This window comes from Peromyscus maniculatus, chromosome 3, assembly GCF_049852395.1.
Source record: "Peromyscus maniculatus bairdii isolate BWxNUB_F1_BW_parent chromosome 3, HU_Pman_BW_mat_3.1, whole genome shotgun sequence".
Classification (NCBI taxonomy): Eukaryota; Metazoa; Chordata; class Mammalia; order Rodentia; family Cricetidae; genus Peromyscus; species Peromyscus maniculatus.
Window position 1 is genome coordinate 73,814,335 of NC_134854.1, and position 27,610 is coordinate 73,841,944.

Genomic DNA, 27,610 nt, shown 5'->3' on the forward strand with positions numbered 1-27,610 from the left:
AAAGACTTGAGTCTTAAGTCGGCAGACAACAGGCTGTTTTTAAAGTGGCTGTTTTGTTCTCGATGATGCTGGCTTTGGTACCCAGGCAGCCTCTACCCACGCCAAGGAGGGAAGGGCCAGCAGCTTGCTAACTTCATGTCATCTGCCACCACGGCCTTCCCATCTGCTCAGGGACACGGCCGGACAATTTTCCACATATAATTGCAGTCCTTTGTAATTTAGACTGAAACAGAATCAACAGCTTGATCATGACCCCACGGCAGGGATTTCAAGGGCAACACTGCCATTTTCTGCCCTCACTCAAAGCCAAAGCTGTCCTCCCTTGTGTGCACATCCCCCTGCCTGTCCATCTCAGAGGGTTCTGTTTATCTGTCTGCTTACCATGTTTGCTGGCCCTTCACAATTTTTCTTTGTCCTTCCCCTTTATCGGGCTACTATATTTCTGCCTTGCAAGTGTGCTGGTTGTGACTGGACACCTCCCATAGATTATGTCGCCACAATAACCATTGTTGGCTCTCCCTAGCTAATTGTAGCCCCACCCCGCCTCATCTGGCCGGGGTTAAGATGGATGTTCAATTTGCATTATTTATGTCTTTTGCTCTGTGTTTCGGTGATGTGCTTTTGCATAACATATGTAAAATTCTGCTGATGTGGAGAATTCATCTGGCTTGAGATGCTCAAAAGAGTTGGGGGCAGAAGGTGGGGGGACTCTGTAAATTCAAAAGCCGTCAAACAGCTTTGCAGTCATCTGGTTCTGAGAATAGGGTTGGGGGGGGAATTTGCTCCTAGTATTGAAGACTCATGTGTGTGTGTGTGTGTGTGTGTGTGTGTGTGTGTGTGTGTGTGTGTGTTTGTGTGTGTGTGTCTTACTCTGGACAGCCCAGTGAGCTCTTTTGCTCTTAAGAGATTAGGTTCTATCTGGAATTCAGAAGATCAAGGCAAACAATCCAGATCCACGTCCACATTAGGTTCAAATGCAAGCCTGTTGCTATAATTAACGCATCAGTTTGTAGTGGAAGAAGCTGAGGCATCCTTAATGTTACACAAAGTACATGGCAGAACAGAGACTCAAGAGTTCCAGACAAAGGGACTGGACTCGAGTCCAGGGGTTACGTACTTACCTCGCATGTGTGAGGCCCCCGTTTCCATCCCTACCACCACAATAAATAAACAAAAGGATTAGGAAGATGGTCTCTGATCTAAGCAGTCTGAGCCACGGCTTCTTTGAACTGCTCTGTTTCTGATCTTACCCCTCCTGACTCTCAACATTTCTACATCTCCTTAGCATGGAATCTGCTGTCAGAAAAAAACAAACAAAACGAGTTTTATGCTGGTCACCATTCCATTGCTGTTTGGCCACACAGAATGTGCCTTGGTCCCCAAACCCTTCCTGGCCAAATGTTGAGAAAAATGGCCAGTGCTGGGCCTGTCACCTTCTGTGAAATATACACTTGCTTATTTAGACTCTGGGAGCACGCCTTTGTTCTGCTGAGGTGCATGCATCAATAATCCTAAGGCTTGTCCCCTGACTTCTAGAATCCAGACCCCCCCACCCAAGGAGTGGGTGAAGTCCTATGGCTCAAGAAATGGGATGATGCTGTACAGCTGTCCATGGTCCCTGTAGAGTGGATTGCTACATCGGAAGTACAGCTCTAAACTAGATCTCACACACACTCTCTTCTCCGTCCTCAGCCTGTGCACAGGAGACTGGTGCACCTCTGTGTGTTCCTCGTCACCCCAGGGGTGTCCTGATCTCGTCACTGGTGGCACTCATCTGCTTTTTAACCTTGACAAGAGTGAGGTTTAATTCTGTTCTGTTCATTCAGTTCCGTCCCATTGTATTACTCGGCTCCACCATCCACTAGGCTACCCAGCGAGTAGTGGATGAAACCTAGTGTTGTGGGAACTGCTTGTTGGCTGTTCATGTGCATTCACTCTTCTTTGGGGATGACACCGATTTTCTTTTGTAGAACCTTGAAGAGGCATGTGACTCAGGATAGAACAGCTAGGTCAACTAGAGCATCCCATGTCATTAAGAACCAGGCACCTGACAGCAGCAGTCATCAGCTAAAAAAAAAAAAAAAATGAGTGTATTGGGGGGTTGCTTTTACTGCAGAGAACAAAGGGAGTTTCCCAGGGGATGGAAGGCAGGAGTTAGAGTAGCCATTTAAAAATTATTGTTATTATTATTATTATTATTGAAGCATATATGTGTGTACCATTTCATCCTTAGTTCCCGAGGAGACCAGAAGAGGTTGTTGGATGCTGTAGTAGTTTGAGAGTAATTGGCCCCCGTAAGTTCATAAGAAGCAGCACTATCAGGTGGTGTGGACTTGTTGGAGTAATGTGGCCTTGTTGAACCAAGTGTGTCACTGCAGGGACAGGCTTTGAGGTCTCTTTTGCTTAAGCTTCACTCAGTGTCACAGTCCACTTTCTGTTGCCTTCCGATAAAGATGCAGCCATCACCCTGTCTGCCTGCATGCCACCATGCTCCCCACCATGATGATAATGAACTAAACCTCTCAAACTGTAAGCCAGTCCCAAGGAAATGTTTTCCTTTATAGGAGTTGCTGTGGTCATGGTGTCTCTTCACAGCAATAGGAACCCTAACTAAGACAGATCCCCTAGAACTGGAGTTACACTTAGTTATGAGTCGTCATGTGTGTGGTGGTATTGTGTTCCCCAAAATATTGTGCACGCTAATAAACTTATCTGGGGTCAGAGAACAGAACAGCCACTAAATATAGAGGCCAGGAAATGGTGGCACACACGCCTTTAATCCTAGCATTCCAGAGGCAGAGAGCCATCTGCATCTCTGTGAGTTTCAAGGCCACACTGGAAACAGCCAGGCATGGTGACTCATGCCTTTAATCCCAGGAAGTGAGCCTTTAATCCCAGGAAGTGATGTCAGAAAGCAGAAGGGTATATAAGGCATGAAAACCAGGAACTAGCTGGTTAAGCTTTCAGGCTTTTGAGCAACAATTCAGCTGAGATTCATTCCCGATGAGGACTCAGAGGCCTCTAGTCTGAGGAAACAGGATCAGCTGAGGAACTGGCGAGGTCAGTGGCTGTGGCTTGTTCTGCTTCTCTGATCTTCCAGCCTTCACCCCAATAACTGGCTCCCAGGTTTGTTGTTATTAATAAGAACTTTTAAGATTCATGCTACACCATGTGGGTGTTGGGAATCAAACCCAGGTCCCCTGGAAGAGCAGTACGTGCCCTTAACCACTGAGCCGTCCCTCCAGCCCCACCAGCAGCCATCTTGTTACCGTAGAATCTGAGAATGAGGAAATCCAAGGGTGGAGAGATACCAGGCTTTGTGGATGCTGCCGGCGTTGTGCTCAGGTTTAAGCTGTACCCAGAGCCCTGCCCCTCTCTCTGGCTGAGTGCTGTGTGCTTTTTTCTTCAGCCACTTTAACTTGTGTGTCTTTCTTGCCGTGGAAACTCCGGACTGAGGCTTAGGCTTCACCACACCCAAGCTCTTCCAACCATACCGCGCTGTCTCCAGGTTCTCAGCTTTGAACTCTGTCCCCGCTCACATTGAGGTACCAAGAAGGGCAATGTTTTCCTTCTCGGTGAGTTATTCTTCATACAGGGTGTATGCTGTCTCTCTAAGGAACTAACGTTTGCCTTGGGTGATGTGTGCACTGAGGGCAACAGATATACCCGTGACATGCACTGTAGGGGAGCCTCCAACAAATAAGCCTGCCCTGCCAGCTCTAGTTCACTTCTGGGATGGCCCTATAGGGTCCTGCATTGATTTCTTGGTCCCTGTTATGCCATACTGGGGGGTGAGAAAAGCCTTAGGAAGTGGGACCTAGGAAGGAAGGGAGGGAGGGAGGGGGGAGAGAGGGAAGGGGGGAGGGAGGGAGGGAGGGAGAAAGGCCAGCCTAAGAGAAGTTTCCTAGAAACCCGAATTGGATCTCGGGCCTTCCTTGTCTCTTTTGGCTTCTGAGCTGTCATGAGGACGCCAGCTTCCTCAGTCATATGGTCCCATATGGAGGAAAGAATGAGCAAGAGATTGAAATGTAAAGATCGAAGGACAGAGGCAGAAAGGACACAAGTTCAAGGCCAGCCTACGGTGAATAGTGAGTTCCAGGTCAGCCTGAGCTATATAGTGAGACCCTGTCTCAATGATAAACAAATAAGCAAACAGAGACTTAAAGGAGACCAGAGGGTTTACAAGTCAGTCATTTTTCTCATATGGACCTCATCTGAATTCTGACTGATTAGAACAAGAACCTTCTTTCATCCCATTAGAAAGCAAATATCCAGTAATTTCTACATCTCACTTGATATTATCATTATGGTTCAGAATGGATTGCTATTAAACATTAGTGGTAGAATTTTTTAATACTGATCATTTAGGCTTAATGAGTAAAAATATTAATTTCAGGTTAGGTACATATTTTTGTAGCAGGCAAGTAAAATGAAGTGCTCAATAAAAGATTTTAGGCATAAAAATACATTCCAGCGGACTGAAATAATATGAGAAAAGTAGAATATAAATAATTCATTTATGGAAATAAGGAAACACTATAAAATTTCAAGAGTCTTTGAAAAAAAAAACAGCAAGTATTGGGAATGGGAGGACATCTTGGTGGGCAAAGTGTTAAGGGCCAGAGTTTGGGTCCCAGCATCCATGCAGATGCCAGGGGGACAGAGTAGCTCACCTGTAATTCTGAGAAGCGAGTTCCTGGAGCAAACTGTCTGGGTAGAAGAGCTGAAATGGCAAGGTTCAGGCTCAGCTGAGAGGCTCTGCCTTCAAGGATGAGGTGGAGAAGATCAAGAAAGACTCCCATTGTTGCCCTCACTCCCCCCCACAATCACATGCGTGCACCCTAGCATATACATGTGCACCCTCATACATGTAAACGTATGTATGCCACACACACATGCAAACACATTAAAAAGTAGAAAACATCAAATTGGGTAGATTCTGTGACTACATTAGAAACAACCATATAATGTTTTAATGTCAATATCTAAAACGTGGTTAAAAAATTATGTCCAGAATAGCTGTTATAACTTGTAATTTAAAAAATGTAGATTCTAACCTAAAAGTGGGTCAGGGTGTGTGGTTTCAAATCTTCCCAGGGGTACACAAGCAAAAGAGTTTGAAAACACCTGCTGACTTTCCCTCTGCTCAGTAAATTTTAATTTAAATGCCTTTCTTACACCCACAATTACCACCATCTATGGTTTTGGTCATTTGTGATTCAACCACAGTCTGAAAACATCAATGGAAAAGTCTCCAAGCAATTTACAAATCCCACAGCACTCCACTCCTGCCTGGGATGGAAACTCTCTTTATCCGGTGTATCCACTCTGTGTACGCTACCCTCTTCTGTTAGTCACACAGCAGTGTTGATTATCAGATTGCCTATACGAGGACAGCGGTGCTGTATTCAAGGAACTCCTGCTTTCCTTAGCACCAACCTCAAAATTCAAGAGTGGTGATGCAGAGAAGGCCCCAGAACATCAAACAAAGAAGGAGAGATAAATGTCTGCTACTATGTGCCAATGCTGAGGGGCATATAGAAAAAACATAATGGAGAGAATTTGGTACTGTCCTGGCTTCGGGCTTCCACAGGGGATCTTTGAAGACGTCCTATCTGAATAGGAGAGAGAGCTCTTCTTATCCACATCCTTCAAAACTCATTGCATGGAACCAGATTTAGACAGCCCCAAAGCCTCTGATGGTCGCACTCCAGCACCGGGGTGCGGGCTTCTCAGCATCACCCATGTTCGTCATTCATCTGCTGGATTTTCTGAGTAGGTGCTAGGTTCAAAGCCCCTTGTGAGAACCTAGGGAAGCAGCCCTGGAGTCCTACACACCTCTGGTTACAAACTTCACAGTGTTCAGATTCCTAAGCTGCCTTCAGCTGACATGGATGAGAACAGCAAAAGCAATCCTTGCCGTGTTCTTGCAGGAACAGAGACGCTCTCGGGAGGATCTACTAATGTCAAGGGTGCATCCCCATTATAAAACCCTCATTCTGCTCTTAAAACAGCACCTCGGTTTTCAGTAGCCACATGAAAAGATGGAGGCCAGAGGATTCGTCCTGACAAACTCAAGGGCAGTCTATGAAGGGATATCACTACCCAGGTCTGTCACTCTGGGTCCCTCGATTTTCAAGTGTTTTGTAGCTTCTGTGTTCAGACTTCAGCTGAGGGTAATTTACCAGCGTCAATGTGACCGGCTCTGCCAGGCAGAGTCAGCTATATGAGGAAGAGATGGCATTAATAATGCCCATATTGATCACTTGGAGGAAATACAAAGTTACAACCTGCCCTTCTGAGCTCTGTGGGTACGAAGTCCCTGTGTGCGATGTCCTCTGCTGTGCCAACGGTGCGTAGATGGCAAGCCCAGGCAGCTTGTTAAAGGCACACTTTACTCTGTGTCACATATTTCTACCCACTTGCCACCTTCAACTGACATCATCATCCACGCATTCTTACTCACTTTAGTTTGATTCTTGCACAAAATGTCTTCTTTGGTTATTGAGAGATGAGTCCTCGTTGGACTTAACTAGAAGGTGGAGTGTGAAGCTCTTCCTTCCCTTTCCCAAACGTTATGCTGGGCCTGGCTCCTGGGGGTGTGGGGGTGACCCTGGTAGGAGACAGCTCTGCAAGACAGCTTTTCTGTTTGTGCTTTGCTTTTAGCAATCAGAGTAGCCCTGACCTTTCACTCACTGATTACCTACGGCATCAAAGAGAGACCTGGAGGAGCGGCAAGCTGACTCAGAGGGTGAGGGTGCTTGCAGGGCAAGCCTGAAGACCTGCATTTTATCTACAGAAGCCACATAGTGTGGGGAAGAGAACCAGCGCCACAAAGACGTCCTCTGACATCCACACATGCCCTGAGAGACACACACACCTGAACTCCATTGACTCTCTCACACATAAATAAGCAAGTAAATAAATAAATAAATAATCATAGGAATGAACCCCAGCACTCGAGAAGCTGAGGCAGGAAGATGATAAGTTCAAGGCCAGCCTAGACCACATGATGTGACCCAGTCTCAGACAAACAAAGACCCTGGGAGGCTGTTGTTATAGACTTACTTAGGGGTTTGAAAAATACCCTGCAGATTTCTGCTTGTCGTCGCTGGTATTTCACCCATTCAACAGGTATTTATGGGCAGATGAAGCTCTTAGGCCAATCTATTTTGGGGCACTAAAGACAGCTTGAGGACCACTGCAAAGCAGGAAACTCCAGCATGGAGCACAGAGGAGGTCCAGCCTACTCGCTCCTTCCGGCAAGGGTCTGACACTGAGTCTCAGGCTAGCATTTTGCTTCAGCACGGGTGACACGTGGTAGTGACAGGGAGGGCAGGACTTATGGTTCCATTCACCTGGAATTCCCAGAAGATTGTCTGTCATCCACTTCCTCCCACACAGCAGAAATTCATCAGGAAGAACCTTGAGTTCCCTCCGGCTTATGGGTGGCTATTCTATTTTTAGTAACCAATTCTTGGGAAAAAAAATCAGTTTGTTGACAACTCAACATCACCTTCAGCCCCCTCCCCTGGTGCACCTTCCAGGAGAGCTTGTGGGCTCTCCCCACCACAGCCAGAGGTCAGAGCAAAAGGTGGCAGGAACGAGTACTTCCTCCAGCCAGTACCTGGAAATAGTCCTGTTTTCATCTCTTAACCCATAATAGCTGGAAACAAAAGCGAACAAAGAACCATCGACAACATAAAAAGAACATTTACTCATTATCAACATGCCTATTTATTTAAAGCACGCACACACACACCACACACACACACACACACACACACACACACACACACACACACACACACACACACACCAAAGCCTAGATAGCTTGTCTAGCATATTTTCTCTGCCCAGTTCTTAGACCATCATATCTTAAGGCTTTAATGTCTTAGCTTACAAACCAGCACACAGCTTTCTGCCAGTGACGCAAACACACGTGTGGTAGATCTGAAATTCCAACTGCCCTGGGTGTCTGTATTATATCTGGCAGTCTTATCCCTAACTACCACTGCTGGTGATTCACCAAACTTTTTATGGCTAAGACTTCTTCTGATCAAAGGGATTTCAAGAAATAACTACCTAATAATGATAGCAGCTCCAGGATTGGGCAGCCTATCAAAGAAGCATTAGAGGACCTCCCGGCATCTCAGAAGTCATAATACAGACAGAGGCCCTACATGTCTCTGTGGAAAGAGGTCTTCGAGGTCATCAGGACTAGAGGCTGCCAGCAGCAAACTGGAAATCACCAAAGAACAACCCATCTTCAAGACCCTGGGGACACGGTGTGCTGTGCCTCTCTGTACCAGATCATCCTGTACCATCCTTAGGAAACACTGGTCAGCATTTTTCTTCCCCAGCCTCTGAGAAAGTGGGGACTGAGACCTTAGTTTGGCATTTTGGAAACATAGTATCATGCCAGAGGCCGAACTCATTTTCCATTTTCTTCCCTTTGTGTCCCAGCCAGAAATTTCACCTAGTTTCTCATAAAGCAAGCCAATATTTATAGGTGGGAAACGGTACGGGGTGCCTTGATAAGCTCAAAGCAATGCTTAAATATGTGTGTGGACCACTTAATCACAAGATCTGGGATATATAAACACGCCACATATTATCCCCCCTCCCACATTTGGGGCCTCAAAATTCGATCCAAGTCTGGGAGTTAAAAAGTCCCATTTTGTGTAATCAGGTTCTGGTTGAACATGATTGCTGAATTATTTTAAATTGAAGACACATGTCTGGGGGTTGAGCTCTCCGTATTATTTCAGGACGGTGTCCATTAGGTCTTATCCACAGGGGCTATCTTCAACTTTTACCACATTCAATGCATTCTTCATACATCAGCATTTGTAAAATAGTGAATCATATATAAGGGAAAATTGGAGGAATATGGTCCTCGTTAGAGGGTGATTTTTTTAAAAAAATTATCTTGAATGCATTATTCAGACCCAATTCTAGTCTCCCCTGCTAAGGGTCCCGGTGCTTGTTGAAAAAGTTCTGGGGGGAAAAGAATGTTTTACAGACAGTAACATTGGATAAATAAATACAACCGAGTAGACATTGTGCGAGGCCCTGGTGTGAGGCGACATCTTTGAAGGCTTCACAACCGAATCAACATTTGTGTTAACTTCTTGTTGGTCCCAAACACTTTAAATGTCTTAATTGCAGATCCAAATTGCTGCTGCCACCATCAGCTTATCACCGAATGTGTTTGTTCCCAAATCAAGGCTCTGCTAGACTTCACCTTGTAAAGGCAGCCCGTCTGCTCTGTAAATTGTCGTGTCTGTAAGGCCGCTGCCCTGACTTGAAGGTCACTTGCTTCCCATGAGGGACAGTGACGGTAAGGGGAACTGAAAGACTGAGCCAGGTGGGTGTTCAAGAACTCCGAAGATGTCCCCCATTCTGGGAGATGGGACATCTGTCCTGCGGATGCTCATTTGTGTAACATTAGGAGGCATAATGCACACAACAGAAACATTTCACTCAACATATCTAGTTCAGTAACTTGTAATGAACTTAGGGAATTGGGATACCACCATAGCAGTCTATGTTTAGGCCTGAACCATGCCCAAAAAGAAGCCCCGCACTCATTGGCAACCCCCTCTTATTCCCTTGACAGTCATTAATCTACTCTCTCTGCCTCGAGTTTTGCCTTGTAAGGGCATTTCACAGAAACGGAATCCCTCAGACTCTGGTCTGTTTTGTCTGACTTTTTCACTTAGCATAACTTTCTGAGGTCGGTCCATGTTTCAGATGCATCACTAGTTTGTCTTCGTTGCTGGGTACCAGTTCACTGAGAAGGACGTTCAGTTCGCCCAGGCATCATTGGATGGGTGCTTGTATTACTCCCTCTCTGTAGCTACTGTGAAGGACGCTGCACGAACATTTCTGTAAAACAGAAAGTAGACGAGGTAAGATGTCTATCGTCATCCACAGTAACCCTTAAGTTGGGTTTAATTTGTTTAAATTTGTTGCTTATGTTCTTCTTAAAGCTGCCTATTGGGTTGGAACATTCCAGAATAAAATAGGCTCGCGGAGATTTCAAGAAACAACCTTAGTGATTCCAGGGCAAGAAGTGGTTAAAAGTAAGAAAGGGGATCTTTGGGAGGAAGTTTTGAGGCCAGGAGAACTTGCAGAGTCTGGGGGCCCCTTCTGTGCCCATCACAGCCGGGACTTTTGAGCACTTAAACTCATCTGCCCCCCCACTGTGCAAATATTCCTTCTGGCAGCCTGGGCACAGGCTGCCTGATGCCTGGAAGTCCCTGCTGACTTGAATAAGGGAGGCTGCTCAGGAAGAAGTCGAGTTGGAAGTGGCAGGAGAGGTGAACAGGTCACAACACGGGAACAGGGTTGTCAGGCTTTGTTTATTTCCATTTTCTGCAGCTTTGGCAGCTGATAGGCGACTTGGCAGCCCCTGTCATCAAGAAATGAGCTTTCTACCTGTTGGGATGCAGCTCGATCACAAAAGGCCCTTACACACTGCCTCAGTCATCCACGTAGGGCCTGGGAAATCTCACGTCATGAGAGACCCCTCCGTGGGGACCACAGTGGGAAGCAGGCACATGGAGAGACATGTGATATGAATCTACACTGAAGCCCAGTGCCTGGTTCACTCTGCTGTGACCCTGACTGTGACCTTGGCTGGGTCACTAACCTCTCTGGGCCTTGATGTCCTTCTTGGAAAGTGAAGGAGTGGACGTCACCATTCTTTGAGCTTTTTTCCACATCCACTGCTCTGCATCTCCGATGAATTTGAAAGCTCTACTCTTCTGGAATATACATTTAGATTTTCAACCGGCATCATCGTACTGTGAGCAATCAGCTCACTGATACCAAGGGACACAGTCTGGAACAGCAACTGGTGAATAATTAGCATTTGGAACACAGCTTTTTTTTTAATGCCACCCTGTGTCCCGACGGCGGCAACTATTTTACAGATGGGAAATTATGGTTGATTTTTCTCCATATTCTCTCACAGGTTGTTTAGCTCTGAAGTGTCAGAGTTGGGAATTGGACCCACATTTTAGGGCTTTCAGATCTTTATTGTATCAATTAATCCAAATTGCCTGAGAACAGAGAAAACAATCATTCAAGAGCGGTGTGACTCAGGCACTACACAGTCTGACTCATCAGGCCAATGCAAAGTCTTGTTTCTTGCTGGTTTTGCCTTGTGGCTTAGGCTCTTACTAGGGCCATGAGAGCACGCTGGAGAGAGAAGAAGTGCACAGTCATAGTGGGGTAACGTTATCATAGTGGGATAACGATGAGGCTCGTCATCTCCCAAGAATAAAGAATGCCCTCAGTGAGAAGAATGAAGCCCTCCTTCCCCTCCTGCTCTGTTGCCTGTGTCCTCTCTGTCCCATGGAGCCATGTGGCAGCTCCCTTCCAGCTCACAGATGCACACACGGCCAGCTCTTGAGGGCCCAATGCACTTTCATTGTGATGGTCCATGTCCATCACTTGCAGGTAGCCAGCAGTCTCTGTCCACTGCATGTGGGAAGAAGCAGCTGTAGAGTTCATGGGCATGTCTGTTCCTTTGAACTCCACGCAGAGCATTCCAGAGCACTAGTATTCTGCCGGTCCCCCAAAGCCAGTGAGCAGCCTGGTAGTTGAAGTAAATTTGGGGACAGATGGTACGAAATCGAAATCGCATAATCACTACCTTCTCACAAATGCTGGCCTATTATTTTGGTGAATCTCCAGAAAGTGCCACGGCACTCATGCTGGCCGTGCTGGAGGTCCACAACTGAAATGTGGATGCCTGAACATCGGGCTGATGGAGGGGGGGGCGGTTAAGAGGAAACTACACTGATATTTTGTGGTCCCTCCCTGACAATCAGAAGCAAAGGTCTTTGAAGACACTGGACAAACAGTAAGGTACCTTTCCAATACTAATCTGCTATTGAGAGAAAAATCCCGTATCAGTGGGAATCAATTCTGTTTGACAGGCAGTCTGGTATTCAAGAAAAAGAAAGCTGCAAAAATTCATTTCTCTTTTTTTTGTTTTGTTGTGTGTGTGTGTGTGTGTGTGTGTGTGTGTGTGTGTGTGTGTGTGTGTGTGTTTTCCCCTTTGAGTTCACCTAAAAGACTATTCCTTTAAAAAAAAAAAAGTCACATGGCATCATAGGAAGATCCTAACATCTTCCTTTCTTCTTTTTTTTTTTCTTTTAGATGTTGGACAATCTTTCTTTGCTTCATTTTTATCATCTGTAAAACAGAAGTGGTCAGTAGTTAAGTTACAAGCAGAGTTGGCCGTCCTGGCTAAATTCTTGCCAAGGCACCTGAGTGGGAATGGAAAGTGAGGCAGGAGGTACCTCTTAGGGCCACCGGGGGCTGGTAGAGATTGCAGGTACAATGTGCATGGTGCTGACCCCTGCTCCCACTAGCCAGTTTTCCTAATGCCAGCATCAGTGTGTGGAGCAATCAAGACACTCTGGCTGGCACCAGCTCCTTGCCTGCTGCTGTTAGTTTATTCCATGGCAAAGAATTATATTTCCTCTTTCCCTGAATATTTCAAAACAGTGCAAATAATGTATAAGTCCATAAACATAAGAGCGCTTTGGATTCTTCCAAGATTCATTTTGAGACAACAGAAAAGCACATTGCATTTCTCTAATCTCCTATTTGGAAAGGCAAACCCCGTGGGATAAATGTGCATCTTATTCTAACCCACTGTCATCCAAATGCAGACGAGAAGAGCAAAGAATTTGGAGTTGGGTGGTTTGTGTTTTAAAATTCCTGGTCTGCTGCTTATGCCTCTGATGATGAAGAAGAACTCAGTTTCAGTTTCATTATCTGTACAAATGAGCAGCAATAAGGGCTACTTTACAGAACCATGGAAATTAAACATTACATTGTTTTAAAATAGGAAAGTCTTCACTGAAAGCTAGTTGCTATTATCTATTGGTGGTGGGGCAGAAAATTCACCCAAAAGTCTGGGAAAGGCTTATCATTTGTTGTCAGCCTTGTCACTGAGGGGAGTGATGCCGAGACACACACTGGCAATGCAAGGCGAGATAGAACCAGTTTGTACACCTTCCTCGTCCATAGCTCTCTTTGAAATCATGTCTCCAAAAGCTCCTGACTTCTTGAGCAGATTTCCATGTGCTTCCTGATCAGGAAAGCGCTGCTGCCGAAGGAACCCCAAACTGTGTTAGAGAAGACTCTTCTTCCCCCTTTTCTCCTTCCAGCACCTTAGAGGTCAGGATCATCTCCCGTGTGGACTCATGGTTCCTAGGCTGCTTTGCAGTTCCCATCAACCTCTGCTCGCCTGAAAAGCAAGGCTTTGATTTAGGAGCCAGGGATCACTTTGTGAAATGGGAAAGTGGACAGTATAGATTCCAGCAAACACAGGCTTTGATAATATCATCTCCATCATGGGTAATTGGAAGCAACACATCATTTTCTTACTCCTATTGTTAGAAATACTAGGGTCTGTGCTTGTAAATTGTCGACAGCACAATACTCCTTTAAAAATTGATTCATAGTACAGATGCCTTGTAAGAAAAGACATTGATCACATTCTGAGGTAGATCACGGCATTACCATTCTGCCTGCGGGGTTGAGGGTCTTTATCCCATTATTTGACAAGAATACCACAGTTTTCCTTGGCTAATTCAAAGAGAGGAAGGAGGAAAGGCTGGAGGCCAAAATGCAAGAAAGCATGACACTAAAAAAGGGGGGAGCCTTATATTTTGAGAAAATAATCCTGAGCTGGCATGTGGGTTTATGTATGCTGGCATGTGGGTTTATGTATGCTGGCATGTGGGTTTATGTATGCTGTCGTGTGTCTGCATAAAAGCTGCAGTCCTGGGATTGCAGTCCACGACCTTCTATGGACAAAACAGGGTGTTTCTTAAAATATGTTTCTCAAAATCTTCACTTCATCTAGAAATTATAGAGACAAATACCAATCAATCAATCAATTTATCAATTGTGTGGCCCACGCAGCTCTGCACTCCTCCTGGGGGAATGGCCAAAGTACTTTTGAAGCCTTGATAAACACCCCTCATCTGAGACAAAAAGCTGGCATGAAACATTGCCCAACAACTCCAGGTACTTACAAAACCCTGAAGCAGTCTATACCTCCTGAATTCACCCTTCCATATGAATAATGGGTATGTTGACATGGGACCCTCTCCTGGCGTATGAAGCTGTATGTCATAACAGCATGTGCTAATATTCACATGGCCAACAGCATTGATGAATGGTAGCTTTGTATGATAAATGTCCCTTCCTCAACAGCAAAAGACAAAGACACCATCCTCTAATTAGGATTTTTAATACCTTCAGGTTAATAAAAAAAAAAGTAAAGCTGTTTTCTAGAAAAGATTTCATAATTCTTGACTCTCCACAAACAATCTATAGTTTTGCTTCTATCTATTTATTTAGCAACATATACTTTATAAATTAAAGAAACATGTGAAATATACTTGGGGAAAAAATCCCAATTAAAAGATCATAAAGAAATAGTAATTTGTTTCATGAAAAATAGGTTAAATTAAATCTCTTTGACAGGAAGTAAATTTTTCATACAGAAAGTCCTGTTTCTTAGTTTTAGAGCATGCTAGTTCATTATTTTCAGTAATGATAGGAGATGTACTATGCTAGTTGTTTTGTTATTATCTTAAGAACTAAACTTTTTTATAAGAGACATCAAAAGCTCATAAAGATCTTTCTAATTTTACCATAGCTTTTCATTTAATTAAATCAACTTCTTAGAGTGCAATGCTATCTTAATCTGAAACAAATAGTGGTATAAATTCTTGTTCTTCTTGGCTAGCAACTTTAAAAAGTATTTAATATAGAAAAACATCTAAGGCACCTCCAGCCAAGTTAAATGTTTTATAATTTCCAATTATTTTACATTAATTTTAATGTTTAAGTTGGCTGTAAAAGCCTTTGCTTTTTATATTAAAATACCCTTTAGTTGTTTGTGTGTATGTATTATGCTATTAAAGTGTTGAATCAAATTGTTTATCCCTGCCGCAAAGCTCCCTATATTATTCCTCTAAAGAAACAAGAAGTATGTATGATGTTAATGAGGATGTTGCATCACTGTGGGCTCTTCTGCAATTACACAGAGTCAGCTTCATTTTCGGAATTACAGACATATCAAGATCATACGTCACTGCTTGTCGGAGGCCAGCAGGCTCCCTCGTGTTATATAAAGCTTCAATCAGGAGGCCAGTGCTCACAACACTGCAGGACGTTTCTAAAGGAAAAATAATTACTTTTTTAAAAAATGAAGAAACAAAACATACCACATAAAGTGTGGTCTTTCTAAACATTTTTTTAAAGTATGTGAAATTATTGGCTTGAGATTTTAATTTAATCCTTGCTTGTTTGCTTTTTTTCACTCAGTTCACATGAATAAATAAAAATGTAAAATAGATTTGAGGGCTCTGCCCTCTCTTGTCTAATCTTGCTTTGAAAAATATCAGTTCTTTTCAGAAAAAGAAACCAGCACAGGGATCCAAACACAGCTGTCAAAAAAAAAAGTTTCTATCAACTCATTTTCTTCTGCATCTGTGTTATCATGAACATATACTGGGCAGTTGATGGATACCCATGGCGAGCAGCTTCTACGGAGCAGGGTGCATTTCTCTTTCATTATTTGGGACTCAACACTTTCATTATTTGGGATTCCAAGGGCAAGCCCTTAGAATCAAATGGTTCACTGAATAGGATGATGCTCTGGCTGTCTCAGAAATTTCAAAACAAGCCATAGCTGAACTTGTTGGGTGGTGACAGGTGTGTCTGGTGGTGGTGGTGGTTTGGGGGACAGAGTTGCACCCCCTAAGTCTGGCTGTCTTGGAGCTTGTCATACAGATCAGGTGGCCTTGAACTTGTGGTGATCCACCTGTTTCTGCTTCTCTGAGTTTTGGTATTATAGGCATGAGCCACAAGACCAAGCGGAGGAATAATTAGTGTTTTAATTGGGTAAAACACTTTCTATGGAAAAAATGCACTCTCTATTCCATCTCAGGTGCCGAAGCTGAGCAGATCCCAGAGCCAGAGGAGGGGCTGTAGAGATGGAGGGAAGAGGAAGGGACTGGACAGTTAGAGACCATAACGAACCTCTAAATTTTCTAGTGTTGCAAAATGAAGAAAGGAGGAGGGGGAGGGAGGGAGGGAGAAAGGTCAAATCGTGATTTTCATAGAAAAATAAAATGAGCTGATATTCAGGGTTCTTAACTTATTAACTAAGGGACAGGTAAGATGTTGTAATAGGGTCAAATCACACATATGTGCAATAAGGAAGGCCGAAATGCATATATAAAAAGATGTAAAAGTTTTTAGCCATAAGGCAATCATTGATTTTATCCTACTAGACACATATTTGAATTCCTACAAATAAGAATTATTTAAAAAAAAAGAATTATTTTCATCATTATCAATCTCCTACAACTTGCTTAAGCATAAAATGGCTCTTCATTTAACAATAAAAGCTAAAATTAACTAGAAGAATACTTGGGCAGGCCACTCAAGAATTTTTCCTTTCATCAATTTCAAGGTGTTTTGTAACTTTCTCTGGCAACCTGTGCAACAGGAGAATCAGCTCGGGCCCATCACAGCCGTAACTTGGGAAGGAGGTACTGAGTCCCTGGTAGCAACAGCCCCATGAACTCTACCAAAGCCACCACACCTGTGCTATGCAGTAGGAAAGCAATGCATGCCACAAATGCAGTCACACATGTAATTTTTAATTTTGCTAGTACCTGCATTTTAAAAAGCAAAAGAAGCAGATATTAAATTTAATAAATACATATGTGAAAAGTATTCTAACATATAATGAATATTACAGAACTATCAATGAGATCCTTAACTTTTTCTAAATGATAGGTCCTCAAAAGCCAAAATGTGTTTTAATTCAGACTAACCACATCTCAGATAGTTCCCTGACCACAAATAGCCAGGAAACTTGAACACGGTTGAGTTGTTCAGTTTAGCACTGTTCTGAATAGTAATTAAAGCATTTGCATCCGTCTCAGCCGCCCTGTATGCATGCAGTTCTTTTCCAGGTAGCCAGGTTCTTAGATTTCCTCATTTAAGAATGGCACCTGCTCAGTGCCCAAGGAAACTATCACCCAAAACCGCTGTGCTGGGTGGTCCCAGCAACACTCTCACTAACAGTCTGTGCTCTTGTCTTCTCCTGAGAGCTTGCCTGCCCCCTCGTTGTTACAGACAAGGATGTGCACATGGGGATGTGGCATAATGATAAACATATCGCCGTATCTGTAGCCTGAGTATAACAGCGCCCATCAAAAACATTAGCTTTCTAATGTTCATGTCCCTCTTGTGGTAAAGGGGGAGGACAAAATTCCCACACGCTCTCTTTCACTGCAGATTAGGAAGGGATCCAGTATCTGAAACATTGACGATGCCTCACGGGGGCTAGTGGATCCAACTTTAAACCCCATCTGTATCCATGAGGGAGAAAGGCCCCCTTTTCCTGCAGTGTGGCCACCATCATGCCCAGGATGCTGCAGTTCATCATGAGCAGAGGCCGGCAGCTGAGGGGCAAGGTCTCGGAAAGTGAGCCCTGCTTATTCCCAGAAGTCAGGGTTAGGGACCCCGTGGGAATCCTCTCTTTAAACCAGCCTCTTTCGCAACATCCATATTTATATGTTTTCCTTTACTTCATTGCTCTCCTCTCAGGGCATTCCAAGATAATTCAAGTCCAGGGTAAGACAAATCACTAGTATCCTTGATACAAAACTATTTACAAAGTTCCAAGTGACGCTAGACTCCTTCCTGTAATCTGAGCTAGGAGAACACGGGGTAGTGTGTGTGTTTGTGTGTGTGAGAGAGATAGAGAGACAGACAGACAGACAGACAGACAGACAGACAGACAGAGAAGCAGGCCATCAGATAAGACCTATTTCCTTCCCCTCGTTTCCCCAGGACCCTGGCTAAAACCACTGTTCTAGGACCCAGTGGTCAACACAACAGCTCTTGGTGCCTTTCCCTCCCCTTCACACCCTCTCTTGGAGTTTCAAAAGAGCATGGAAACCATGCTACCACCTTCTCCTCCGATCCAACCAAATGGTTTGACCCCAGTCATCACCGTTGGCAATCGTCACCTCCCTCAGGTGAGTGGCATTTTCACCGCGCGGGAGACACAGACATCCCATTCAAGTGGCGGAGTTCATCTGCGTTTAACATTAGCTGCTCAAAAAATACCCCATTGAAGGACTGGGCCCTGTAATGTTTGTATATGGAGGGAAACAAGGAAGAAAGGCTCCATGTGCTGAATTCAAGGCGGGGTGGGGTGGGGTGGGGGGTGGGGGGGGCTGAGGGGTGGGGGAGTGGGGGGGCTTTCTTTCCTACCACTATAAACAGAAATGATTATAAAACCAGAGCCCAGAAAGAGCTCCTCGCCCTTCACTTTGGCAGGAGGGCTTGGGTTCTTGCAAGACCTACTCTTTGCACGCTGACTTCTCCTGGTTTTTTTACTACATTCCAGGCAGGGAGATAGAGACCAAACCAAATAAAGTGCCCCTGGAGGACATTCTCCTCCCCCGAAAAGCTCCTCCGTTTAATTCTCTGCAGCTTTTCAAACAGTCAGATGGGGAGGTTTGACTGTCTGCGGTGGCCAGAAGGCTGGTGCTCGCTGTGGACACCCACTCTGGATAATCCCCGCTGGCAGCAGGACAGTGGGGCCACAGCTGGGCAAAGGGATTTTCTTGGCAGTCTTGGGGCCTTTTGTGGGTACCTACCTTGAAACCAATGTTCCCGAGTCCTGTGGACTTTCTTATTCACCCCATATTCAACTCCTGAGCAGGATGGCCCCTGAAAGACCATCATCGTGAGGTGAGGAAACAGAAGGTCCATGGAAAATTCTTAAGCCATCTTCCCAAGCATGTCTGGGGAAACAGTGGCAGGTCAAGGAAATGTTCCACTCTCTCTGTGGCTCTGCTGGGTATGTGAACGTGTGACAAAACCCTCCCAGCCGCACACTACACGCAGAAGAATGTCATCACTGGTCGCCCAGCTTCTGGGAGTTTCATTTGGCAGAAATTTCTTGATCTCAACCACATAGCTCACCCTCTGATCCCTCAAGCCCTGTTTCCCTCCCAGTAACCATCCGTGGACACCTTCGCCTGGGAACACGGCACTACTGGGTGGCTGTGGGCACCTCTGCTTCACCCCGGGCTGCCTTTGCTTAGCTGTCTCCAGACACACAGGGCTTACTTTCAAAGGACAACAGGCAATTGGCCATAGAAAGAACTAGACCCAAATAACCTCACAGGGTTCCTAAGGACAGGGCCTGAAGATTGGGAAGCCAGGCGAGCTGCAGGTGTGAAGGAGATGAGCCTGCTCCAGGGTGGTGGCGAGAGTCAGCCATGCAGATTGCAAAGTTAGGTCGACCTCCTAAGGTTACAGTCGTTAAATCAAGAATTTCAATCTTTCGCCAAAATACCCTGTTTCCTAATCCAGAGTTCTCTCTTGGCAGGACTCTGGTTTTGAATGCCTCCTGCTCTTTCTTCCTCTTTCCAGCCTCTAGCGCTCAACTGAAGCCCATTTTCTATTAAAGGAGGAAGAAAGCAATAGAAACACAAAAGAACTAATGTGCTGGGGCCGTTCTCTCATCCCAGGATTTCTTATCAACTTTGAAGCCAATAAAATGTAAGAGCCATTCAGCCATGAACTTGGTGCATAAACCGGGCGAATTTGGAGCTTATGTTTTCAATTAATTTATATTCAACTCATTGAAATATTTTGCAGTTTGAAGAAGCAGGGGGGTGGGGGAAAACCTATTTGATGTTTAAGGAATTGTTTCCAGCTTTTAAAGTGAAGCTTGTAGATTTCTTCTCATTTCAAAATAAGAAGCTGTGGGATGCTTACGGAAACAGGAACTCTACTGCCGAGCGAGAGGTCCAGAGATGGCGTCAAACCCAGAACCATGAATTTGGTGAGAGTTCAAAAGTTGGCAAAGTGAACCCTCTCATCCCTGCCCACAAATAATAAATATCACAAGGAACGGGGGAGAGGAGAAGCCACTGGAAAGCCATAACTTATCCTGTCTCCAGCCTTACAGTTCTCTCTCATAAACCTGGAGTTCTTTGCAGGACTTGGGCTGCGTCTGCAGGGAGCTGGGCGTGCCTAGGGTCGTAAATTACCTTGCTTGGTTTAAGCTTTCCTCCAGGTCCAACCAACGGACGGCTCTGCAAGACCCATCACCCAGCTCAGGGCTTCTTAAATCATCCTTCATCTGCTTGTGACATCTGAAAAGCTAGAGCGAGAAGGATCACCCCAAAGCTGACCTTCCTGTACCAGCAGGTACACACACACACACACACACACACACACACACACACACACACACACACACACCATTCAAAAGGCAAAGATGCGACCACATCCCATTTATAAAGCTGGGCAAAGCTTTCTTTGGGTGACTCCAAATGTATACTACAATGTATATAAACTTCTGATTTGTCTTTGAATAGCAACGTGACCCTAAGTCTTTTCTCCAACCGAGGTAGCCTTAGTTAAGGTTGAGCTCTCCCCTTTAATTCTCATTTCCTAATCAACACTTTGTAATCATTCACTTTCCGACGGCACTCAGTTGTGTAAACACACAGACTGACCCAGCACACAAACATCTCAGCACCCAGAGTATCTGAGAGAATGGCTGCGGTTCCTTGAAATGCGATCAAGACTGAGAGAGTAGATACCCAGCCAAAAGAAACAACGCTTATCCACAAAAAGTTCCACAATAAATCAGAAAGCTTTTTCTTCCACATGTCACCTGGCATGTTTAATTTGTCTGCTTTGACAGAATCATGGCAAGCCCGGCTGACTGTTGGCACAGTTAGAATGAGCCTTTGTGATGAAGGGTAGGCTATCCGGCATAGACGGGCACCATGGAAGGATTCACACAGTAAGTATTCTGGAAGTACTGGGGGCTAGCTCTGTGTGGTGGAGCACGCAACCAAGATTCAGACAGCATCGATTTACAATATGCCAGGTCAATGGGAAGATGCAGTGTTTGTCGTATTATCCAAGACTTTTAACTTCTTCCTCTCCTCCTTTGCATCTGCCTGGAATTTCAGCTTTGTTCTAAACTCTGGGGAGTAATAGAGGCTTGCTCATTTTTGCTTCAGAGTCGTACTTGTGGAACACTAGATTTACACCAAAGACAAGGAAGTGCTCTTCTGACTGTCTACACCTTCCAAGCCAAGGAAAGCTCATGGATTTATTAGTGTCTGTTGGCTAACACATCTGGTCATACGATTTGTTTGGAAAGAGCTTTTTACAGGGAGAAGGAATATACCTGAGCCTGCTAACAAAAAAGGCTTTTAGATGTCTACACTTTGTTTAGGAAAAAAGATCATAGCTGCCAGCTGACAATGGTGCTACTTACCCAGCCTGCACCAACAGGCACACCTAATTACCAAACCTTCCATGGCACCAAGAACCTCTCTTCACGCCCAAATCCTTGTATGAGTTAGCTCAATTCATCAAAGGACCAAACTATCCCTGTTTTATAGATGAGTAGATTGAAACATGGCAGACACCGTGTGACTTCCCTACAGTCACTCTGTGGCAGCCTCTAGCCTCCAGCCCAGACAGTCTGACTGACTCCGGGACGCCCTTCCCACCCCTGAGCATAAGTTAGAGGTGCTGGCAGCAACAGATTCCTACCTGCTGAGTGCCAGGCAGATGTTCAGCCAGTTGTTGACTGTAAGGCTGCACCTCATCTTCACGGTTGTTTATCTGTTATTTGCTCTTTTAATATGACAGAAGTATGGTATACATGTGGAAGGGAATGGAAGTGTTCAGTCCCGAGACTTTCCCACAGTGGGACATGGATGCTCAGACTAAGACATGTCCTTTCTAACCCAGAAGCCCCACTTCATGCTCTCTTCAAGTCAACCTGTCCCCAGATACTATAGTTCTTCCTTTTTAGGGGTGGAAGGGCAAAGCAAGGAATATAAGGTTTGACTATAAGCAACTGCTTTGTAGTCTTGTTCCTCCTTATACATGTTGTGCTTCCTTGGATAAGTCGCTTCACTTCCTTATGGCCAATTCCCCGTCCCCCTCCCCCCATAAAATGGGAACATTAACAGAATCTGATCATGAGGTCCTGGTAAAGTTCTAAGGAGCTGGGGTGAGGGCACAGAGAAAATCCCAGGCTACACCTTCATCACCTTCTGAGCTCTCAGAGACTGGCAACAGAGATCAAGAAGGTTCAGACACAATGGGTCACAAAGCAAAGTAGATGACAAGGAGAGGAAGAAAATGACTTGCAGGCTGAAGTGCTGTGTGTCTTTAGAGAACCAAACTCATCCTGAGGCTCAGGAGCGTGTAGAACTAAACAGTCAAAGCAGTGGTTAGAGATGGAGTCACACACACACACACACACCACACCCGCACACGCACATGCACACGCACACACACACAATCAAAGATTCCAATTGTCGAGAATTGGAAGTGTCTTTTTAAACTTCTTAGGATATCAAGGAAGAGTATACTTCTTCCCATGCCACTGACAAGTGAATTCTTCTTGACAATGAGACCTCATTAACCAGGCCACAGCAGCCACACATTCACAGCCAATGTTTCTTAGGTGGAAGAAACCCAGCATCCTACAGACTTCTTTACGTGTGTCTTACCATTTCCTTAGAACTTCTCAATGCCCTCGGTGTAAACCAGAGGAAAAGGCTGCTTTAAAACACAGATCCGGAGGAATAAGAAACCTCAGGAAAATATGAACACAGGCTCTAGAACGCACTGGGTGAGTTTCTTTTCTTTCTCTGCTGAAGACACATTTACAGCAACAGCTTTTTTATGTCTGCATATAAATGTCAAAATAATTAATGTTATTGAAGTTAAAAAAGAGAATAAAAATGCTTCAAGTAATATTAAAAGTGATAAGCATGTGACACTATTTTGAATAACAAATTGATTACAGTAAAGGACTGACAAATTTAGATTCCCAACTGGGTACCAACTAGAGTGGGGCCGGACATACAGAGCTGTTACATTATAACTGAGTTTAGAAAAACTCGATATGAACAAGAAAAGAGGCCTCCGTTCGGTCACCAGCCCCGCTGATGTCCTCACATGCCCTCTCCTGCCTCTGCCGTTTTTCTTTTCACATTTATTATGAGGCAAACAGACCAGAGATAAGGATGAAACCAAGCACACTGTGAGTCTCAAGCTCTAATAGATCTTTTTTAATGCGGTCCAGATAATATGACTTACAGAGAGAGCTTTTCAGCAGTGTGGCCATATGGCTGACCAGGAACAACATGCTTCCTTCCTGGGTGGCTGGCTGTGGCCTGGAACAGGACAGGATGTTCAAGATAAGAAAAAAAAACGGAAGCTCCCAGCACTGGGTGTGTAGTTTAACCAAAAGAGGAAAATAAGAAATGGATAGAAGGTGGGACGCTGCCTGGTGTGTGGCATGGGTCAGAGCCAGTGTGGGGATTTGAAGTGGGACAGATTTTCTCTCCAGCAGGCTTGTCCCAGAAACTCAGAACTGCAGAGAGAGCAATGGGAGATGAGTGCCTGGTTACCTTTTAGGGATATTATAAACACCAAAGAGATCATGCTAAGGTTATTTCTGTGCCCTTGAACTTGCTGTGGGTGATAAAGGGAGCTGAAACCAGAATGTCCTTTCCAGGGCTAGAGGCTGTGTCTATCTAGGTTCAAACACAGTAGTCGCTCTTCACCTCAGAGCTCCCTCTAGCCTTCCTCATACAAGATGCTGGCGATCACCTCGGTCAAGGTCAGTAGCCTTCAGTCTTCCTGTGCATTTACTTCCAGCCTCTGGCCCAAGAAACTGCTCGTCCCCACAGCCCTGTGCTGGGCCTGCAGTTCCTTGGAGCACCATTATCAACAATATAGACTTGGCCATATAGGATGTTTCTTCAGGTTGGGCCCATAAAAAATACCTAAAAGGTAAAAGACATTCCAAGCTATAATTAGCTCTGTGGGCCTGGGTGAGTTCCTTATCTCTCTGGTTCTCCATGTTCTTATCTGTAAATGGGTCTCCTAAGACCAGCCTTAAAATCAATGGCATGTAAGTCAACAAATTCTTACTTCTGCTGACACCTCTTCTTGAATCCCTTTTTAAGACTCTTGTAGGCAGTCTGATGGGAGACGGTGATGTTCCTGGCTTTATCCTTAGACCGGTATGAGCTGTGAAAACCTATTATAGGCAAGGGCATGGTGTAACTCTAGTACTTACTAGGCTGAAACAGAGGTTAATGAGTTCAAGGCTAACCTTGGATATATAGTAAAATGCTGTTTCAAAAAACAAATCAAGCAAAAAAAAAAAAAAACCAGAAGGAATGTGGAAAGAAGAAATGAAGGGAAGGAAGAGGGAAGAAAGAGAGGAAGGAATAGAAGCAAGGGAGGGATGGAGGGAGGGAGGGAGGGAGGAAGGGAGGGAGGGAGGGAGGGAGGGAGGGAGGGAGGAAGGAAGGAAGGAAGGAAGGAAGGAAGGAAGGAAGGAAAAGAGATGAGAAAACAAAATCAATCCATATAATGTTAGGAGTTCCACCTACATGTTCTTATATGTACATTTAAAACCGGCTTTGTACCATGTAAAAATGAAGAGAAATGTTTGGGTTAATAATTTTAAATTTAATTTTTCTTTACTTAAGGGATCAGAAATTTAGAAAACACTAACAAGTTACCGAGACATGCGTAAAATGTAAATGTATTCTTTTATGCTTTTGGAAGACGGCATCCTACCTTTCATACTCCCAGATAGCTAGCTCTGCCCCTGGCCATTCCACCAATCTCTCTTTAGGAGTGAGTCCACACAGTACCCCTCTCTACTGGAAAGAGGGATGGATTTCCACTCTGTCCTAAGATCTGCTCTCTTGAGCTATAGCTAATCACGGTCAACATCAGGGTGCAGTTTTCATTTACTCAATGAGTATTTATAAAGTTAACTGATTTCAAATTTCAATAACAGAAAGTCAAGCATTTTCTCAGGCAGTGCCCGTTTTGTGCCGTGTCTGACCCAGGATAAAGAACACAGGCAGGGAGACGTGAGGACTGAGCTTTGAAGCAACTGGGCTCCAAATTCTCCACCATACCCAGAAGCTAATGACTTCCAGAGACTGCCGCCACAAAGAAGGCACTGAAACATGGAACACTGGTCACTGTGTCAAGGGTCATGTCAGAAAGAGAAGGTCACCACTTTCAAGTATTTCAGAGGTGAAAAGGCCACTCTCCAAATAGCGTGTCCTCTTCGTTGGCTCTCCACAGTCCACGCTTGCTGCATTGGAAATGGCAGTTGTCATCCAGGCAGACGCAATCTGCATGAAATTCTTCAGTCTCCTCCAGCCAGGTGTCAATGCTCTGTCTTGGTTGACTCCTCTGTGACCTGGTGTGGATGAGTGTTTTTGTCTCTGGGATGAGTGACATCAGTGGTCCACAGTGCTGTGTAGGGACCACAGGAGCCTCTGAGACCCTTCCAGAATTTGTGTTTTAAAAAATGCCTTCATAACAATGCTCAAATGCTATTCTCTCCTCATTTATGTGTGGTTTTCTGGAGACAAGTCGGGACAATTTCATCATCTTTATGACTAATTGGTATTCTTGTATCTAGAACATTTTATGTGTAATATGATTAACGTTTATAAGCATAGCCCAGATAAGCTAGAGTTCATCACTAATTATTAAGAATATGAAGAGGTCCCAAGACCAGCAAATCTGTGAACGGATGGGATAAGTGAAGAATTTGTCCCCTATACCTTGTCCTTTTCCAGACAGGTATTTTTTTGTTGTTGTTGTTCCCTCAAAATTACTACTGAGATCCCTAATGAACATGGCATGTCAATAGCCACTGTGCAGATCCTAGTAATATAGGTCTGGGAATTTTGGCAAAGAGAAAACTAAAGGAATTCTCTGTCTGTCACGTTGAAAGGTGACTATTCATAGGTCCTGAGCCACAGATTATATTTTGTGTAGCCAGCATAATTTTAAGCATTTTTTGTAAAGAAAGACTTAGCATATATTAATTTTAAAAGCATTTCTTTCCTACAGATAGAAAAGACAAAGAAAGCAGACAGCTGAGTTAATTGCATCAGACAAAGCATATCCTTGGAAAAGAAAATGTCTACTGATTCCTAAAGAATGTTTTACACATGCACACACGTGTGCACACACACACATTCACACAAAACCCTTCCAGAACACATATGGTATTTAATACATACCTGTTACAGGATGGCACATGGTTTTACCTTTTCACGAACTGTGAGTCATTCTCTTACCCAGGAGGTTCTGGGTTTCATAAATATTGAACACACTCCCTGAATCTTAACAGGTGGTTTCTACAAATATGAATACTATTTCTCTGCTTCACCCCATGTTTCCCACAGTCATGTGCACTGTAATTGATGATTACTATGGAAGAAAGAGAGATTCTATATAGATAAACCCTCCTGAAAACCCAAAATTTAGCTATTTCAAATCCTAAGACATACATACATACATACATACATTAATCCATTCATCTAAAAACAGTCCTGAACCTTGAGCCAGGCATTGTATTGAGCCTTAAGACTCTTATAACAATTAAGTGAAATTCATCTTTCAGATAGCTAATGTCTAGAATATATGGAATGGAATGTATCCTAAATTTTATCCAGTGTTCTTAAAAGTGAAATCATTTTTTTTTTCAAAAAAAAGACAAAATTAGATAATCTGCATCTTTTGTTTTTGTGATAGAAACAATATAATTTTTATTAGCAGATGTATAAACAAATAAAAATGCCCGTCAACAGGGGCTGTCCTCATTATTTCTGATAGACTGGACAACTAAGAGAAAGTAGAGATCTGGCGGAACTGGCTCTGCCAGATCTTTTCTTTACCATGACGGTGACCAGACAGATACCCCTCCTGAAACAGAAGATGAAGCAGCACCTACCTGGCTGCCAAAATTCACCAAAAATTAGAGCAGAGTGTTAGCAGACTGGGAGATGCTTGGAAAACTGAGAGGCACCCAGCTGGAATGTCTGATTTTCAAATGAGTCAAGGCCCAGTAGAATGAGTGATTACCTAAGTTAGGACTCCCAGCATGGTCAAGGGGTTAGCAGCTCTAGAAAGTATGATTCTGAGTCAGCGTTGCAGTGAGTGGGGACTTGTGAGAATTCGAGTTGTTTTCAACAAACTTCCAAAGTAAATCACCCGGTGGTTGAAGAGCCATGGAACTTGGAAGGTTGGGACTTGGCCATGTTTCAACTCCTTCACACACATTGTCTGGGCTTTTAGAGCAGGGACTGCGTATTCACCACGATGATGATGCCCTCGGGCTTTCCAGATGTGCGGTGCCGATTGACCCATTACAGATGTTGTGGATTGCTGGCCTTGCTAATTCTGGGACCCCTTTCTGAAGGCTTGCTTTTTATCTCTTCCTTTGATGTCAAGCTGTTTGTCTTCATTTCCTACTGGCTCTGGTGTGATTACCACTAATCTCTCTTTCCTCTTCCCTTATCCCCCTCAATTTTCTGCTTTTAATTCACTGGGGCCCAAGTGACTAAATAAGTGGGCTCATTAGGAGTGTGCGCTAATTAAGAGTCAATTAGGCATGGTTAGAGTGCATCGCTTTCTGACTGCTGTTTCCGCTGCTTCC

At 44.3% G+C, this 27,610-nt stretch overlaps 3 long non-coding RNA genes across 3 annotated transcripts; all 3 read right to left on the reverse strand.

Moving 5' to 3' along the window:
• Window positions 1-964: 964 nt before the first annotated feature.
• Window positions 965-5,956, reverse strand: LOC143272345 (uncharacterized). Its single transcript, XR_013049829.1, has 2 exons — window positions 4,674-5,956; window positions 965-2,067 (listed from the first exon to the last, which is right to left on the reverse strand). It is a non-coding gene; the product is annotated as an uncharacterized LOC143272345 (long non-coding RNA).
• A 3,538-nt stretch (window positions 5,957-9,494) lies between these two features.
• On the reverse strand, window positions 9,495-19,240 carry LOC143272346 (uncharacterized). Its single transcript, XR_013049830.1, has 3 exons — window positions 18,726-19,240; window positions 10,658-12,210; window positions 9,495-9,891 (listed from the first exon to the last, which is right to left on the reverse strand). It is a non-coding gene; the product is annotated as an uncharacterized LOC143272346 (long non-coding RNA).
• A 5,345-nt stretch (window positions 19,241-24,585) lies between these two features.
• Window positions 24,586-27,102, reverse strand: LOC143272157 (uncharacterized). The gene is made up of 2 exons (XR_013049595.1): window positions 26,906-27,102; window positions 24,586-25,413 (listed from the first exon to the last, which is right to left on the reverse strand). It is a non-coding gene; the product is annotated as an uncharacterized LOC143272157 (long non-coding RNA).
• Between the last annotated feature and the right edge of the window lie 508 nt (window positions 27,103-27,610).